This window comes from Chiloscyllium punctatum, chromosome 49, assembly GCF_047496795.1.
Source record: "Chiloscyllium punctatum isolate Juve2018m chromosome 49, sChiPun1.3, whole genome shotgun sequence".
In the NCBI taxonomy this organism is placed as follows: Eukaryota; Metazoa; Chordata; class Chondrichthyes; order Orectolobiformes; family Hemiscylliidae; genus Chiloscyllium; species Chiloscyllium punctatum.
Genome location: NC_092787.1, coordinates 28,543,446 through 28,557,102, shown reverse-complemented (window position 1 = coordinate 28,557,102; position 13,657 = coordinate 28,543,446).

The following is a 13,657-nucleotide window of genomic DNA, read 5'->3' as shown; positions in this document are numbered from 1 at the left end:
GTCTAACCTACTTGTTCCCTCGTCAAAGAATTCTAACACGTTTGTCAGGCACGACCTCCCCTTACTAAATGCTGACTTGTTCTAATCTGACCCTGCACTTCCAAGAATTTAGAAATCACATCCTTACCGCTGGATTCTAGAATTTTACCTACAACCGAGGTTAGGCTAATCGGCCTATAATTTTCCATCTGTTGTCTTGATCCTTGCTTGACCAAGGGCGTTACAACAATGATTTTCCAATCATCTGGGATTTTCCCTGACTCTTGTGATTTTTTGAAAGATTACAACCAACGCCTCTGCTATTTCTTCAGCCACCGCCCTCAGAAGTCTAGGATGTAGCCCATCTGGACCAGGGGATTTATCAATTTTCAGATCTTTTAGCTTTTCAAGCACTTTCTCTTTTGTAATGGCTACCATACTCAACTCTGCCCCTTGACTCTCCTTAATTGTTGGGATTTACATGTCTTCCACTGTGAAGACTGACACAAAGTATTTATTGAGTTCTTCAGCTATTTCCTTATCTCCCATCACTAGCCTTCCTGCATCAATTTGGAGTGGCCCAATTTCTACTTTTGCCTCTTGTTTGTTTCTTATGTAGCGAAAGAAACTTTTACGATCATTTCTAATATTACTGGCTAGCTTACCTTCATATTTGATTCTTTCCTTCCTTATTTCTCTCTTTGCCATCCTCTGTTTGTTTTTGTAGTCTTCTCAACCTTCTGAATTCTCAGTGCTCTTGGCCACTTTATAGGCTCTCTCTTTTCCTTTGATACATTTCCTGATTTCCTTTGTCAGGCATGGCTGTCTAATTCCACCCCCCCCCCCCCCACCCCCCCGGATCATCCTTCTTTTCTTTGGGATGAAGCTCTGTACTGTGTCCACAATTACACCCAGAAACTCCTGCCATTGTTGCTCTACTGTCTTCCCCACTAGGCTCTGCTTCCACTCGATTTTCATCAGTTCCTCTCTCATACCCTTGTAATTACCTTTATTAAAGTATAATACCATTACATCCGATTTTGCCTTCTCTCTTTCAAACTGCAGACTGAAGTCCACCATTTTATTATCGCTGCCTCTGAAGTGTTCCCTTACTTTAAGATCTTTTATAAAGTCTGGCTCATTACGTAGCACTAAATCCAGAATAGCCTGCCCCGTTGTGGGCTCAATCACAAGCTTTTCCAAAAAGCCATCCTGTAAGCATTCCATGAATTCCCTTTCTTTGGATCCCCCCGCAACATTATTCACGCAGTCCATTTGCATATTGATGTCCCCCATGATCACCGTGACCTTGCCTTTCCGACATGCCCTATCTATTTCCTGGTACATCTTCCACCCCTGGTCCTGACCACTGCTGAGAGGTCTGTACATAACTCCTATTATTGTTTTTTTTGCCTTTGTGGTTTCTCAGCTCTACTCACACAGACTCCATATCATCTGACCCTATGGCATTCAGTGCCATAGATTTAATGTCATTCTAAACTAACAAGGCAACCCCACCCCATCTGCCCACCACCCTGTCTTTTCAATAAGTTGAATATCCTTGGATGTTTAACTGCCAGTCCTGAACCCCCTGCAACCACGTCTCCGTGATGCCTCCCACATCATAATCATTCACAATGATTTGTGCTGTTAATTCATCTACTTTGTTACGAATACTATGAGCATTCAGGTAAGGCACCTTAATGCTAATTTTCTTATCCTCATGTTTCCATCACCTCTAGTAATATGTCCGAAGTTATCCTTCCTTTTGCTTTATTCCTAGTCTACCTCGAACTTAAACACTGCACACATGCTAACCTGCTGCTTATCTTTCTACTTGACTCCATACTCCCTGTTGCTTTCCCTTTCCCTTCACCTTCAACCCCCCCCACCCCGACTCAGAAGTTTAAAGTCCTAGTGACCATTGTATTTATCCTTTTCACCAGAACACTGGTTCTAGATTGGTTCAGGTGGAGAACGTCCCATCAGTACAGATCACCCCGGTTCCAAAACTGATGCCAATGTCCCATGAACTAAAATCCCTCTTTCCCACACTAATCTCTTAGCCACGTGTCTACTTTCCTAATTTTCTAATCCCTATGCCAATGAGCACATGGCTTGGGCAGTAATCCAGAGATTATGACCCTCGACGACCTGTTTTTCAATTTCTTTCCTAGTGCTTGATACTCCCCAAACAGGTCCTCCTTCCTAGCCTTGCCTATGTTGTTTGTGCCAACATGGGACCACAATAACTAGATCCTCTCCCTCCTGCTCCAATATCCTTTCAAGCCAGTCGGAGATATTATGATGCACCCTAGCACCGGACAGGCAACACACCATGCGGGACTCCTGATCTGGCTCACAAAGGATATTATCTGTCCCCCTAATTATAGAATTCCCTAAAACAACTACTTGTCTTTTTGCTTCCCCCTGTTGAACGGCCTTCTGTACCATGGTGCCATGGTTAGCTGGCTCATCCTGTCCACAGCCCTTTTCCTCATCCATACAGAGAGCAAAAATCTCATACCTGTTGGACAAGGTCAAAGGCTGAGGTTCCTCCACTCCTGAACTCAGAATCCCCCTACTTGCTTCACTTCCAGTCACACCCTGTTGTTCCTGATCACTAACTGAATTTGAATTACTTAATCTACCGGGTGTGACTGCCTCCTGAAACAAAGCGTCCAGGTAACTGTCCCCTTCCCAGATGTGCCACAGCGTTTGAAGCTCAGATTCCCGATAATCAATTCTGATCTTCCAGCAACCAACACTTGCTGCAGATGTGGTCACTGCCATTCACAATGTGATCAGCCAGCTCCCACATCATACAGCTTGAGCTGGAGCAAATCCCAATGACCATTCCCGATTGTGAAAGTTCAGGGCCAGCATGTTCCTCGAAGAATAAAAGGCAAGGGCAGCGGGTCCAGGAAACCCTGGATATCCACGGATAGAGAGATTTTGTAAAAATAACAGAAGCAAGTGTGTGTCAGGTACAGTGCATTAAAAAGAGTGGCAGTCTTTCAAAAATTCTGAAGGGCGGGATTAATCATTACTTTGTTGCAGCCTGCAGCTGCTCAAGTAAAATAAGAATCATTTAAAAAGGAAAACTAGAACTACAAGCTCAGCAACTGAAATAAAAAGGGTATAGAAATTGGACAAAAAAGCAAATAATGCTGGCAATACCTCAGCCAAGACACACAGAGACAATTCTACCTGGCGACAGGTCCTTGCAACCTTCAAGCCCAGACAATTTAAAACTGTCACCAGAGGCACCAGAACACATGAGCAAGTGTGAATGGGCAATTCAACATTTTCAGACAAACAACACAACATGAGATACATGGACACAAAAACAGAGGTTTTTGGAAAAACTCAGCAGGTCTGGCAGCGTCTGTGCAGAGAAATCAAAGTTAAAGTTTCTTGTTCAGTGACCCTTCCTCAGAACTGCTCTATGGAAATGGTCACTGGACCCCAAATATTAACTTTGATTTCCCTCTGTAGATGCTGCCAGACCTGTTGAGCTTTTCCAGCAATTTCTGTTTTTGTTTCTGATTTACAGCACCTACGTTTCTTTCGGCTTTTTTAGGAGATACACGTGGCCTCAGTAAAACAAAAGACCACATTGTGAGCCAGAAAGCAGACATCCAGTCCCCACAACACACACCAAGGGTTCACTGTTAACAAGCCATTAACATCAATTCAAGGTGACAAACCCAAATGAAGTCCATGTCCCTGAATGGACAACTCCTTGAGAAAGTTCCAGAAGGTAACTCGATAAGAAACAAACACTGGCAGCGCTCGAGCGGGTCGAACCGCAAAAGCGAGGATTATCTGGGAACTTTCTAAAGAATCAAGTAATTACTGTTAAAGTTAAAACTTTGAAAGTTTAATTCTTACCTTCACTGTCTTCGAATAAACCTGCGACCCACGTCACTGGACTAACCGCCACGTGCTTGAGCCCCTTCCCACCTCGCCTCGCCCCTTCCCCCACCCCGCCACGCCCCTTCCCCCACTCGGCCTCGCAACACCACACCCCTTCCCTCGCCCACGCCCATTCCCCCACCTCGCCCCTCCCCCCACCCCGCCTCACCACGCCCCTTCCCCACCCTGCCACGCCCCACCCCCACCCTGCCCCTTCCCCCACCCCCGCCCACGCCCCTTCCCCACCCCGCCACGCCTCTTCCCCACCCCGCCCCTTCCCTCCCCCCCCACCCCGCCCACGCCCCCCTCCCCCACCCCCCCCCCCGCCCCCTCCCCCCACCCCCCCCCACGCCCCCCCCCCCCCGCCCTGCCCCTCCCCCCACCCCGCCACGCCCCCCTCCCCCACCCCTGCCTCGCCACGCCCCCCTCCCCCCCCCCCCGCCTCCCCACGCCCCCTCCCCCCCCCCTGCCCCGCCCCCCACCCCCCCCCTGCCCCTCCCCCCCCCGCCAGCCCCTCCCCCCCCCCGCCACCCTCTCCCCCCCCCGCCCCTCCCCCCCACCCCTCCACGCCTCCTCCCCCACCCCACCCCCCCCTCCCCCACCCCACCCGCCCCCCACCCCCCGCCCCTGCCCCCCTTCCCGCACCCCGCCACGCCCCCTCCCCCACCCTGCCTCGCAACGCCCCTTCCCCCACCCCGCCTCACCATGCCACACCCCTTCCCTCACCACGCCTCGCCCCTTCCCCCACCTCACCCCGCCTCACCCCTTACCCCAGCCTACCTTGCCACGCCCCTTCCCCCACCCCGCCACGCCCCTTCCCTCACCACGCCTCACCCCTTACCCCAGCCTACCTTGCCACGCCCCTTCCCCCACCCCGCCACACCCCTTCCCTCACCACGCCTCGCCCCTTCCCCCACCTCACCCCACCTCACCCCTCACCCCAGCCTACCTTGCCACGCCCCTTCCCCCACCCCGCCACGCCCCTTCCCTCACCACGCCTCACCCCTTCCCCCACCTCGCCCTGCCTCGCCACGCCCCTTCCCCCACCCCACCACACCCCTTCCCCCACCCCTCCCCTACCCTGCCACACCCCTTCACCCACCCCGCCTCACCACACCCCTTCCCCACCCCACCCCCTTCCCCCAACCTGCCACACCCCCTCCCCCGCCCCACCTCACCACGCCCCTTACCCCACGCCCCTCCCCACCCCGCCACACAACGCTCCTTCCCCCAGCCCACCATGCCCCTCCCCCACCCCGCCCCGCTCTGCGCACAGTCACTTGGGTAAACCAGGCGGAGATTGACCAGGAGAGTCTCTGTGATTTGTTAGAGGCTCACAATTTTCAGCAATTTCTGATTTCGTTTTTGATTTCCAGCACCTGCAGTTTTTACTATTTAACTCACTGCCACATCTGATTCAAGCATGCCTACCTTGAAGGAGTTCTGCTCCTCTCTCTGACAGGATTTCCATTCCAATTATTTTTCTTGTTCACTGTAATTAATTTCGCTGTCACTCCTGGTGTTTGACAAGGTATTTACTAAAACTCTCTCCTACAGCCACATCACATTCCTCAGTGACGGCATCCAGCTCGTGTTTCATCCTTCGTGTTTGGAATCCACCCAGGATCACCAATATCTCTATGATGGTCAATGTTTCAACACATCCTGAGATTCACATGCAGTGCCAAATGTCGCCATATTCTCACCCATGACCCTCTCTCTCCAACAGCACTGCTTCACACTGGCTCGGAGCTGCACTGTTTCCCAGTTCCACTTCATCCTCTGGTTTATTCAACATACTAACAAGAAACTTTCGCTTTTCCTTTCAGGCAAGATGCAAACCTAGAGATTCCCATGGCCCTGTGGAACCTTCCTCACCTTCCCTTCCCTTTGACTCCATCCCCTCTCCCAAACCCACTTGGGTACTGACTATCTGTCCTGACCTTCTGCTTTCCAATGCTGAATGTTCTGTACTCAGCAAAGCCCTCAGTTTTATTCCTCTGCATCCCCACCTTAATGAATTTCAGGCAGGACAAGACAAACTTTTCTTCCGTTACCTTTGGCTCAGTGTCCATTTCTTTGAACAGGAATCCTATTGCTGTCCCACACACCCCCTCACCCAGCTCCAACATTGTCCCTCCACCCAGACCTCTCCATCTGGCCTTTCACCTGCAATTGACCTGTATGTCAAAATTATTGATGTGACATTGATCGCCTCAATTTCTCTGCTCTCTCTCACCCATTCCAACCTATCCCCCTCTCCCAACAGGTTCTACAGCTATATTAAGAGTAATGGGGTGGTGAGAGACAGAATAGGTTCCCTTAAATATCAGCATGTGTGGAACCACAGGAGATGGGGGAGATTTTTAATGAATATTTCTTCACCATGTTTACTGAGGAGAGAATCATAAATGCTAAGGAAATAAGCAAACAAGTGGGGATATTTTAGACTGCATACATATTACCAGAGAGCAGGTATTTGCAGCTTTAAAGCATATTAAGGTGGATAAATCCTCTGGGCCTGATCAAGTCCATCCTTGGATGTTGTGGGAGGTTAGGGAAGAAATTGTAGAGGCCCTTGCAGAGATTTTCATTTCATCTTTAGCCAGTGGTGAAGTTCCAGAAGACTGGAGGGTAGTTACTGTTGTTCCGACACATCTGGATAGTAGTAACAGGATTGGTCAGAGTCAGCATGGATTTATGAAGGGGAAATCATGCTTGACTAATCTTCTGGAATTTTTTGAGGATGTAACTCTGAAGATGAGGGAGATCCAGTAGCTGTAGTGTACCTGGACTTTCAGAAAGCTTTTGAAAGAGTCCCACATAGGAGGTTAGTGAGCAAAATTAGGGCGCATTGTATTGGGGGCAAAGTACTAACTTGGATTGAAAGTTGGTTGGCTGATAGGAAACAAAGAGTAGTGATAAACAGCTCCATTTCGGAATGGCAGGCAGTGACCAGTGGGGTACCGCAGGGATCAGTGCTGGGACTGCAGCTTTTTACAATATATGTTAATGATATAGAAGATGGTATTAGTAATAACATTAGCAAATTTGCTGATGATATTTAGCTGGGTGGCAGCGTGAAATGTGATGAGGATGTTAGGAGATTACAGGGTGACCTGGACAAGTTAGGTGAGTGGTCAGATGCATGGCAGATGCAGTTTGATGTGGATAAATGTATGGTTATCCACTTTGGTGGCAAGAACAGGAAGGCAGATTACTACCTAAATGGAATCAATTTAGGTAAAGGGGCAGTAGAAAGAGATCTGGGTGTTCTTGTACACCAGTCAATGAAGATAAGCATGCAGGTACAGCAGGCAGTGAAGAAGGCTAATAGCATGCTGGCCTTCATAACAAGAGGGATTGAGTATAGAAGCAAAGAGGTTCTTCTGCAGCTGTACAGGGCCCTGGTGAGACCAACCTGGAGTACTGTGTGCAGTTCTGGTCTCCACATTTGAGGAAAGACATTCTGGCTATTGAGGGAGTGTCGTGTAGGTTCATGAGGTCAATTCCTGCAATGGCGGGATTACCTTACACTGAAAGACTGGAGCGACTGGGCTTGTATACTCTTGAGTTTAGAAGACTGAGAGGGGATCTGATTGAAACATATAAGATTATTAAAGGATTGGACACTCTGGAGGCAGGAAACATGTTTCCGCTGATGGGTGAGTGCCGAACCAGAGGACACAGCTTAAAAATACGGGGTAGACTATTTAGGACAGAGATGAGGAGAAACTTCTTCACCCAGAGAGTGGTGGCTGTGTGGAATGCTCTGCCCCAGAGGGCAGTGGAGGCCCAGTCTCTGGATTCATTTAAGAAAGAGTTGGATAGAGTTCTCAAGGATAGTGGAATCTCAAGGATAGGGTTATGGAGATAAGGCAGGAACAGGATACTGATTTAAGGATGATCAGCCATGATCATATTGAATGGTGGTGCAGGCTCGAAGGGCAGAATGGCCTACTCCTGCACCTATTGTCTATTGTCTATTGTTCCATTGCTTAAGAAAGGTAGCAAAGACAAGCCAGGGAACTGCACGCCAGTGAGCCTGACATCTTTGGTAGGCAAGTTGTTGGAGAGGATACTGAGGGACAGGATAAACCAACATTTGGATAGTCAAGATCTGATTAGGGATAGTCAGCATGGATTTGTGCATGGGAAGTCATGTCTGACAAATCTTTTAGAGTTTTTCAACGAGGTAACCAAAAGGATAGATGAAGGTAGGGCAGTGAATGTTGCTCACATGGACTTTAGGAAGGCCTTTGACAAAGTCCCACATGGTAAGCTAGTCATGAAGGTTAGGTCACATGGGATCCAGGGACAGCTAACTAATTGGATTCAAAATTGACTCGATGATCGGATGCAGAGATGGTTGAAGGTTGTTTCCCTGACTGGAGGCCTGTGACTACTGGTGTGCCACAGGGGTCAGTGCTGGGACCTTTGATGTGGATATGAATGTACAAGGCATGATTAGTAAGTTTGCAGATGATACAAAATTAGGAGATATCATTGATAGCAAGGAAGATTATCAAAAATTACAGAAGGATCTTGATCAGATACTTAAAAATCACACAACACCAGGTTATAGTCCAACAGGTTTATTGGAAGCACTAGCTTTCAGAAGTAGTTGTGGAGTATAAGATCGTAAGACAGATCAAAGTTTGGGAGAAGATTTGTAGCTCGGGTGCTCGTTGTTGTGGTTCTGTTCGCCGAGCTGGGAATTTGTCTTGCAAACATTTCGTCCCCCTGTCTAGGTGACATCCTCAGTGCTTGGGAGCCTCCTGTGAAGCGCTTCTGTGCTGTTTCCTCCGGCATTTATAGTGGTTTGAATCTGCCCTTCTGGTTGTCAGGTCAATGTGTTTGTTGACTCATCCACAGACTCTATCAACAAAACACATCGACCTGGACCCAATATACCAGCCACTACAGCGGACAGCTGGAACTGACAACTGGAAGTGGCAGAAACAGGCCACTATAAATGCCGGAGGAAACAGCACAGGAGCGCTTCACAGGAGGCTCCCAAGCACTGAAGATGTCACCTAGACAGGGGACGAAACGTTTGCAACACAAATTCCCAGCTCGGCGAACAGAACCACAACATCGTAAGACAGAATTTATAGCAAAAGTTTACAGTGTGATGTAACTGAAATTATATATTGATAAAGGCTTGGATTGTTTGTTAAGTCTCTCATTTTTTAGAATGAACATGTTGGTTTCAGTTCTTTCATACGTAAATCACAAAATGTTTTGAAAGTTACATTCTCAAGTGAGCTTTAACATTTGGTGTCATGTTGGCCCAGATAATCATTGAAGGTGTGAAGTGCCCTGTCTGTGAGACTGTCTGTGCCACAATGTTCAGACTGATTCTAATCTAAAAAACGGAATCACAGACTCTTACATGGATTCATTCAGTTTTTGAGCAAAATAAAATGTAATTCTGCAAGTACAAATTCACCCTACAAACTTAGATGTGGGTGTGTGTGTGTGTGTGGGGGGGGGGGGGGGGGGGGGGGTGGTGGGTGGGTTATGAGTGTCTGTGGGAGAGTGTGTATGTGTGTGAGTGTAAAGAGATTATAAGTCTGAGAGGGTGTGGGAGTGCATGAGTGTGGGAGTGTATGTCTGAGCACATGAGAGACAGCTTATGTATGAGAGAGGGTCAGAATGAGTCGAGGAGTGTGTGTCTGTATCTGTCTGTGAGTGTGCGTCAGTCTGTGTGTGTCTGTGTGTAGTGCAGTGGGGTCACCTGACATGAACCCAAGGTCCCAGTTGAGGCCATCCCCATGGGCACCGAACTTGGCTGTCAGCCTCTACTCGTCCACTTTGTGATGTTGCCTGTACCGAAGTTGGCCTTGGAGGACGGTCACCCAAAGGTCCGAGGTCGAATGTCCCAGACCGCTGAAGTGTTCTCTGACTGGGAGGGAACACATCTGTCTGTTGATTATTGTGCGGTGTCCATTCATCCGTTGCCATAGCGTCTGCTCGGTCTCACCAATGTACCATGCCTCAGGGCATCCTTGCCCGCAGCGTATGAGATAGACAACATTGGCTGAGTTGCATGAGTACCTGACACATACACGGTGGGCGGTGTCCCCAAGCATAATGATGGTATCCGTATCGACACTCTGACATGTCTTGCAGCATCACTGTGACAAGGCCCTGAAAACCAGGCAGTTTGCTACGAACAATGATCTGTTTGAGGTTTGGTGGTTGTTTAAAGGCGAGAGGTGGAGGCGCGGGGAAGTTCTTGGCGAGGTGCTCATCCTCATCGATAATGTGTTGCAGGCTGCGAAGAACATGGCGTAGTTGTTCAGCTCCCGGGAAGTACTGGACAACGAAGGGTACACTGTCGGTTGCAGATCATGTCTGTCGCCTGAGGAGGTCATTACTGTTCCTCGCTGTGGCACGTTGGAACTGGCGGTCGATGAGTTAAGCATCGTACCCCGTTCTTATGAGGCATCCTTGAATACTTCCAGGTGCCTGTCACATTCCTTCTCATCTGAACAGCTCTTGTGTATGCATAGGGCTTGTCCACAGGGGATGGCTGTTTTAATATGTTGCAGGTGGAAGCTGGAGAGTGTAGCATGGTGAGGTTTTCCATGGGTTTACGGCAGAGTGAGGTGCCCATCCTTGATGGATATGCATGTGTCCAAGAATGAGACAGATAGTTGAGAGTAGTCCATGGTGAGTTTGATGGTGGGTTGAAACTCGTTGATATCACGGTGTAGTTGCTTCAGTGACTCCTCATTAAGGGAAGAGGAAGAAAATGTCATCAATGTACCTGGTGTATAGTGTTGGTTGGAGGTCCTGCGTAGAGAAGTCTTCTTCGAATCTGTACATAAAACATTAGGCATACTGAGGTGCAAATTTGGTCCCATGTTGTGCTCGAGGAAAAACTGGCTGAGTTGTAAGATGGTGCTCGGAGTTTGGTAGTTGTTGGTGTTGAGTACTGAGGCTGTTGCCACAATGCCGTGATTGTGGGGGTGCTGGTGGAGAGTGCTGAAACATCCATTTGACTGGGTCCAATCCATCTCGCACACTTCAGTCCTCACCCCCTCTCTCCCCTCCCACAACAGCAATACGGGGCCACTTGTCCTTACCTACGATCCCACCAGCAACCCATCTCGAGAAAGAAAACAGATTCCCTCAGCACTGACCATCTGAAAGTGCTCACTCGCTAGGCACCAACCATCTGACTGTGCAGCACTACCTCAGCACTGACTCTTGACAGTGTGGCATGCACTCAGCAGTGACCCTCCGACACCGCAGCACTCCCTCAGCAGTGACCCTCCAACATTGTGGCATTCCCTCTGCACTAACCCTCCAACAGTGTGGCATTCCCTCAGCGCTGACCCTCCGACAGCACAGCACTCCCTCAGCAGTGACCCTCCGAAAGTGTGGCACTCTCTCAGCACTGACCCTCTGACAGTGCGGCACTCCCTCAGCACTGACCCTCTGACAGTGCGGCACTCCCTCAGCACTGACCCTCCGACAGTGCCCACTCCCTCAGCACTGACCCTCCGATGTGTGGCACTCCCTCAGCACTGACCCTCTGACAGTGCGGCACTCCTCAGCACTGACCCTCTGACAGTGCGGCACTCCCTCAGCACTGACCCTCTGACAGTACCCACTCCCTCAGCACTGACCCTCCGACAGTGCCCACTCCCTCAGCACTGACTCTCCGACAGTACCCACTCCCTCAGCACTGACCCTCCGACAGTGCCCACTCCATCAGCACTGACCCTCTGACAGTACCCACTCCCTCAGCAGTGACCCTCCGACAGTGCCCACTCCCTCAGCACTGACCCTCCGACAGTGCGGCACTCCCTCAGCACTGACCCTCCGACAGTGTGGCACTCCCTCAGCACTGACCCTCTGACAGTGCGGCACTCCCTCAGCACTGACCCTCTGACGGTGCGGCACTCCCTCAGCACTGACCCTCTGACAGTGCGGCACTCCCTCAGCACTGACCCTCTGACAGTACCCACTCCCTCAGCACTGACCCTCCGACAGTGCCCAATCCCTCAGCACTGACCCTCCGACAGTACCCACTCCCTCAGCACTGACCCTCCGACAGTGCCCACTCCATCAGCACTGACCCCCCCGACAGTGCCCCACTCCCTCAGCAGTGACCCTCCGACAGTGCGGCACTCCCTCAGCAGTGACCCTCCGACAGTGCCCACTCCCTCAGCACTGACCCTCCGACAGTGCGGCACTCCCTCAGCACTGACCCTCCGACAGTGCCCCACTCCCTCAGCACTGACCCTCTGACAGTGCGACACTCCCTCAGCACTGACCCTCCGACAGTGCCCACTCCCTCAGCACTGACCCTCCGACAGTGCGGCACTCCCTCAGCACTGACCCTCCGACAGTGCGGCACTCCCTCAGTACTGACCCTCCGACAGTGCCCACTCCCTCAGCACTGACCCTCCAACAGTGTCCACTCCCTCAGCACTGACCCTCCAACAGTGCGGCTCTCCCTCAGCACTGACCCTCCGACAGTGCAGCACTCCCTCAGTACTGACCCTCCGACAGTGCCCACTCCCTCAGCACTGACCCTCCGAAAGTGTCCACTCCCTCAGCACTGACCCTCTGACAGTGCCCACTCCCTCAGCACTGACCCTCCGACAGTGCGGCACTCCCTCAGCACTGACCCCCCCGACAGTGCGGCACTCCCTCAGCACTGACCCCCCGACAGTGCGGCACTCCCTCAGCACTGACTCTCCAACAGTGCGGCTCTCCCTCAGCACTGACCCTCCGACAGTGTCCACTCCCTCAGCACTGACCCTCTGACAGTGCGGCACTCCCTCAGCACTGACCCTCCAACAGTGTCCACTCCCTCAGCACTGACCCTCCAACAGTGCGGCTCTCCCTCAGCACTGACCCTCCGACAGTGTCCACTCCCTCAGCACTGACCCTCCGACAGTGCGGCACTCCCTCAGCACTGACTCTCCAACAGTGCGGCTCTCCCTCAGCACTGACCCTCTGACAGTGCCCACTCCCTCAGCACTGACCCTCTGACAGTGCCCACTCCCTCAGCACTGACCCTCTGACAGTGCCCACTCCCTCAGCACTGACCCTCCGACAGTGCCCACTCCCTCAGCACTGACCCTCCGACAGTGCAGCACTCCCTCAGTACTGACCCTCCGACAGTGCCCACTCCCTCAGCACTGACCCTCCGAAAGTGTCCACTCCCTCAGCACTGACCCTCTGACAGTGCCCACTCCCTCAGCACTGACCCTCCGACACCGCAGCACTCCCTCAGCAGTGACCCTCCAACATTGTGGCATTCCCTCTGCACTAACCCTCCAACAGTGTGGCATTCCCTCAGCGCTGACCCTCCGACAGCACAGCACTCCCTCAGCAGTGACCCTCCGAAAGTGTGGCACTCTCTCAGCACTGACCCTCTGACAGTGCGGCACTCCCTCAGCACTGACCCTCTGACAGTGCGGCACTCCCTCAGCACTGACCCTCCGACAGTGCCCACTCCCTCAGCACTGACCCTCCGATGTGTGGCACTCCCTCAGCACTGACCCTCTGACAGTGCGGCACTCCCTCAGCACTGACCCTCTGACAGTGCGGCACTCCCTCAGCACTGACCCTCTGACAGTACCCACTCCCTCAGCACTGACCCTCCGACAGTGCCCACTCCCTCAGCACTGACTCTCCGACAGTACCCACTCCCTCAGCACTGACCCTCCGACAGTGCCCACTCCATCAGCACTGACCCTCTGACAGTACCCACTCCCTCAGCAGTGACCCTCCG